Here is a 6,218-nt window from a genome sequence, read left to right on the forward strand (position 1 = left end):
GAACTTTGTCTTTTTTTACAATGCGCACACACACAAAACTACACACACATGCACATTTATAAATAATTTTGCATTAATTGACATAATAGTGAATGCAAAATTAATAAAATTTATAGTTAGAAGTAGTATATAATTTAGATAATTAGATTTTTTTGACCTCGTGTCTATCATACAAACACCCACTAACTAAATAAAAAACCCAAATAGTTATTGTTAAACCATTGATTTAAAAATAAAAGATAATTTTAATCAATAACTTGAATAAATGTTTAATATTTCTGATTGAAATGTGGTGTTTGATATGTAGATACCTTATAAGTGAAATAATTATTTTAGTATTCAAGGAAGCGAAAGTGGAAGAGCTGCCACTTGTCATACTCTGTCGTGTCCATCGATTAGGGTTGTGGACATCCTTAGTTGTCCATGAGCCGACTGATGTATGACCAATGCCGTTGATTCCTAGCTATAATTGTCTAAAATGATATCGCTTACCCAAGGATGCACGTCAAACAAAATCAACTGTAACAAGTGAGCATTTTGTCTAATCAAATAAGACATGTCGGCATCATTGTGTTCAGTTCGGCTTGCCGACCTCACCATGTTTGCATGTCGTTTCCTTTGCTCTGTACAATAAAATGATTTGTTCAACATTACAACTACTATTATATATATATATATAGACACACACACGCCATGAAATCTCTTCCAATTAGACCTCTCTTCTTGAAAAATACGATAACGGAAACGCAAATAAAGCTCTTCCTCACTGTACTTTTCTTGGTTATTCCACACTCACTATGTAAGTCTTTACGTCCTTTTTCTAAAGATTAATGTCTCATTGCAAATGTTTTTATGGTATTTGTAATGTTTGGGTGCACCCTTAATACTAGTCAGTAGAATGAGCAGAGAATATTGGATGTCATGATTTTCTATCTTTGTGCAGGTAGCAACGTTAAATTGTTTAGACAATACATAGGCGCGGAAGGCCTCGACGTCAAGTTCTCAGACGTGCCAATCAATCCTGACGTCGACATTCACTTCATTCTATCATTTGCCATTGACTACACCAAATCCGCTCATTCTCCGTCTCCAACAAACGGTAAATTCAACGTATTCTGGGACAAGCAAAATCTACGTCCCAGCGACGTTCTATCAATCAAGTCGAAATATAAAAAGGTGAAGGTCGCAGTTAGCTTGGGGGGCGACGTCGTTGGAAAAGTGGGCACTTTTGTGCAGTTTCAGCCATGGAGCGGATCATCGTGGGTAAACAACGCCGTTTCTTCTCTCACAGAAATAATCAAACAATACCATCTCGACGGCATCGACATTGACTACGAGCATTTCGACTTTTCAGACCCCAATACTTTTACCGAGTGTATTGGTCAATTAATCGTACAACTTAAGCAGAAAAATGTTATCTCCATGGCGTCCATTGCTACTTATGAGAATAGCACAGTGCAGTCACATTACATGGCGCTCTGGAATAAATATGGTCGCTTCATTGACCATGTAAACTTCCAATTCTATGCTTACCCTCAGAACACAACAGTCAACCAGTTTCTCAAGTACTTTGATATTCAGTCCTCTAATTACAAGGATGGGAAAATACTTGCCAGTTTTGGTACAGACCCATCTTCCCGGGGACTCAGACCAGAAAACGGATTCTTCGAGCCGTGTAGGCAGTTGAAGGAGAGAAGAAAACTTGAAGGCATCTTTATATGGTCTGCTGACGATTCAAAAAAGTATGATTTCCAATATGAAAAACAGAGCCAACTGATGTTGGCATCGAGCTAGGGTCTGTAATTCATTGTTTAGTTTAAAGGGTTTTCTTAATAAAGAATGCGACGCATCAAAGTTTTCCTGCTAATAGTCTCAATACAATTAATTTATGATTAAATAAAATTAATAGATTAACGCATTAAAAATTTAGAAGTTATAAATTTAAATTTAAAAAATAAAGTCCTTTGAAATTGTATATTGATAAGGGAAAACGAGATAATTTGAAAACAAATTATATTTGCCTTATTTAAAATGCCAAGTAGAATTTTCTACATATTTAGATACCCTAAACCTTGGAGCATTTCAATATGAAATAGATTATAAAAAGTTTATATTTTTCCATAGTACCTCTCCAAGTGTAAAATATGGCTTATGGATCTGAATACATCACATATTAGAAAAAGGTTTGGGGAAGTTGCAATGATATAATTAGGCCTATAAAAGTGAGTGTACAACTGACCTTAGTGTTTTAGAGAGTTCATTTTGCTGATGATGACTTCTAACTAAATGATTGTTCAAATTTCACCTAAGATCATGGGTCTTGGATCATAGTAAAGTATATTCTTCAAGTATAGTGGACTTCAAAATAAATGGTAATTTTTTATCAAAGAAAATATTGTGAGTCATGGAACAAAGGAAATGGTGGTTATAAGCATGTTGTCGTGCAATGTCTTATTAGACAATGACCATCAAAGAGATTTATGACTTTTTTCAATTCATTTTTTCTCAACTAAATTATACATATATTGTGTTTCATTAAAAATAGTCTTAATCTCCATTAAATTTCTAAATTTTAAATTAATTTTATATATCCAACTTCTAAAAAAATTCATTAAAAACTTATATTTCCTCACTTATATATATGCAAATCAAGCTTTTCCTCACTGTACTTTTCTTGGTTATTCCACACTCGCTATTTAAGTCTTTACATCCTTTTTCTAAACATTAATGTCTCATTGCAAATGTTTTTATGAGATTCGTAATGTTTGGGGCACCCTTTATAATAGTGCGTAGAATGAGCAGAGAATATTGGATGTCATGATTTTCTATCTTTGTGCAGCTAGCAATGTTAAACTGTTTAGAGAATACACAGGCGCGGAAGGCCTCAACGTCAAGTTCTTAGACATGCCAATCAATCCTGACGTCGACATTCACTTCATTTTGTCATTTGCCATTGACTACACCAAATCCGCTCATTCTCCGCCTCCAAAAAATAGTAAATTCAACGTATTCTGGGACAAGAAAAATCTACGTCCCAGTGACGTTCTATCAATCAAGTCAAAATAAAAAAATGTGAAGGTCGCAGTTAGCTTGGGGGGCGACGTCATTGGAAAGGTGGGCACTTTTGTGCAGTTTCAGCCATGGAGCGGGTCGTCATGGGTTAACAACACCGTTTCTTCTGTCACGGAGATAATAAGGCCCCGTTTGGTTCGTGGATTTGAGGTGGAATTAGAATTCCGTATCTTAATAACTTTTCAATCCACTGTTTGGGTGTGCAAAACACGAATTAGAATTTGATAGAAATGGGATTCCGTATCCTCATTTATAGCCCATTTCGTGGATTTCGTCTTCCACCGAAATAGCTGGAATTGGTCATAAACCCGTTTTAATTCCAATTTTTATTAAAACGGGCATACGATATTTGTTGAAAGGCATAATTTTTTGCATCCACGAGGAGCCTTTTTTTTTGCATCTGCGGGGAGCTATTTCATTTCCCACTGGGAAATATCCGTTGCCATTTTCGACCTCGCAGAGATTGGGGCAATTTATCCAGGCTGCCATGGCCGTTGGCTGTTATTCAGAGGTCTTCATTTCCATCACATCTGCCATGGCCGTTGGCTGTTATGCTGTTTAATAACTTACATGGTTGTGTTTCTAGAGGCACGTTAAAGCACGTTGCAAGATTGTTGAAGGTCTCCAACGATACACTTTGTTTTTGAAAAGATCAGTGGGACTTTCTCTCTCCAGGCCATGTGCTTGAGTTCTTGGTTATGTGTCTGGTAAGATGCAGTTTCTAAGCTGACTTTAATCACACCATTACCACATTTTAATGGGGGAGGCTTGCTTGTTTTGTGGTTTCCTTACGATTCGTTTTCTTCGATTTGCAGAGCAGAGGAGGCGATTTATTGTAGTTGCAATCTTTTATGAGTTGAGTTAAAAGAAAATTTGTAAATTTAATTTAGTTTCTAAATGTGCAACCAAACGGAGGAAATGCATATTTTCATATTGAATTCTTGGTGAACCAAACGGGTCCAAATCGAATCCCCAAAACTGAAACCTAGATTTCAAGTTCCAGAATCCCAAATCAATGATTCCAGATACCATTTCGACGGCATCGACATCGACTACGAGCATTTCGACTTTTCAAACCCCAATACTTTTACCGAGTGTATTGGTCGATTAATCGTACAACTTAAGTAGAAAGATATTATCTCCATGGCGTCCATTGGTCCTTACGAGAATAGTACAGTGCAGTCACGTTACATGGCGCTCTGGAATAAATATGGTCGCTTCATTGACCATGTAAACTTCCAATTCTATGCTTACCCTCGGAACACCACAGTCAAATAGTTTCTCGAGTACTTTGATATTTAGACCTCTAATTACAAGGATGGGAAAATACTTGCCAATTTTGGTACAAACCCATCTTCCCGGGGACTCAGACCAGAAAACGGATTCTTCGAGCCGTGTAGGCAGTTGAAGGAGAGAAGAAAACTTGAAGGCATCTTTATATGGTCTGCTGACAATTCAAAAAAGTATGATTTCCAATATGAAAAACAGAGCCAACTGATGTTGTCATCGAGCTAGCGTCTGTAATTCATTGTTTAATTTAATGGGTTTAATTAATAACGAATGGAAAGAATCAAAGTTTCCTGCTAATAGTCTCATACATTTAATTTATGATTAAATAAAATTAATAGATTAATGCATTAGAAATTTATAAGTTAAATTCTGATAGCAATATCATAATTTATAAGTTTTTAATTTAAACAAAAAAAAATAAAGCCTTTTGCAATGATATATTCACAAGGAAAAATGAGATAATTTGAAAACAATTTGTATTTGCCTCACTTAAAAAGTAGAATTTTCTACACATTCAAATATCCTAAATCTTGGAGCATCTCAATATGAAATAGATTATAAAAAGTTTATAATTGAATGTTAAGAGGAAAAATATTTTTCCACAGCGCCTCTCGAAGTGTAAAAATATGACTTATGGATCTGAATACATCACATATTAGAAAAAAGTTTTGGGAAGTTGCATCTAAGTTGTTAATGTTATAATTAGGCCTATAAAAGGGAGTGTACAATTGACCTTAGTGGTATAGGAAGTTCCTTTTGCTGATGATGACTAACTAAATGAATGTTCAAATTTGACTCAAGATGATGGGCCATGAACAATGGTAAAGTATATTATCCGAGTATAGTGGATTTCAAAATATATGGTAATTTTTTCTGAAAGAAAATATTATAGAACTCATGGAATAAAGGAAATGTTGGTTATAAGCATGATGTGGTTCATGTACAATATCTTATTACACAATGACCATCAAAGAGGTTTATGACTCTTTTTCAATTCATTTTTTCTCAACTAAGTCATATGCATATTGTGTTTCCTTAAAAATAGTCTTAATCTCCATTAAATTTATAAATTTTAAATTAATTTTATATATCCAACTTTTAAAAGAATTCATTAAAAACTTTTAGGTTTTGTAAATGGGGTTGCAAGCTTTGGGTTTAACTATGGAGGAAACTCCGTAGTTAAGCGCGCTCAGGCTGGAGTAGTACTGGGATGGGTGACCTCCCGGGAAGTCTCGGTGCTTCACCCCTGTGAGCATCACCTAGATCCAATGAGTGCTAAGTGTTCCATTTATTCTCATGAGAGATGGATTCATGTTGAATCACTACTCATGAAACATGGGTCATTGAGTTTGACTCAAAAATCACACAGTTAAATCCTGATAGTCATATCACAATTTGAATAGCTGTGGAAATTATCTCCTACTTATCAATTGATGAGCTTAAGGGGCTTTTTAATGAATGGTTCATAAGGCACAACACTTGGTGAAGGTTTTGCAAATGGGGTTGCAAGCTTTGGGTTTAACTATGGAGGAAACTCCGTAGTTAAGCGCGCTCAGGCTGGAGTAGTACTGGGATGGGTGACCTCCCGGGAAGTCCCGGTGCTTCACCCCTGTGAGCATCACCTAGATCCAATGAGTGCTAAGTGTTCCATTTATTCTCATGAGAGATGGATTCATGTTGAATCGCTACTCATGAAACATGGGTCATCGAGTTTGACTCAAAAATCACATAGTTAAATCCTGATATTCATATCACAATTTGACTAGCTGTGGAAATTATCTCCTACTTATCAATTGATGAGCTTAAGGGGCTTTCTAATGAATGGTTCATAAGGCACAACACTTGGTGAAGGTTTT

The 6,218-nt window shown here is 35.7% G+C and overlaps 2 pseudogenes; both read left to right on the plus strand.

The window, feature by feature from the left end:
* The first annotated feature begins 921 nt into the window (after positions 1–921).
* LOC149577540 (chitinase 2 pseudogene) lies at positions 922–1,794 on the plus strand (annotated as a pseudogene).
* Positions 1,795–1,839: 45 nt separating this feature from the next.
* LOC149577541 (chitinase 2 pseudogene) lies at positions 1,840–4,587 on the plus strand (annotated as a pseudogene).
* The last annotated feature ends 1,631 nt before the right edge of the window (positions 4,588–6,218 follow it).

The sequence above is a fragment of the Cupressus sempervirens genome, chromosome 1 (genome assembly GCF_028749045.1).
Source record: "Cupressus sempervirens isolate cs-2001-9-10 chromosome 1, ASM2874904v1, whole genome shotgun sequence".
Taxonomy (NCBI): Eukaryota; Viridiplantae; Streptophyta; class Pinopsida; order Cupressales; family Cupressaceae; genus Cupressus; species Cupressus sempervirens.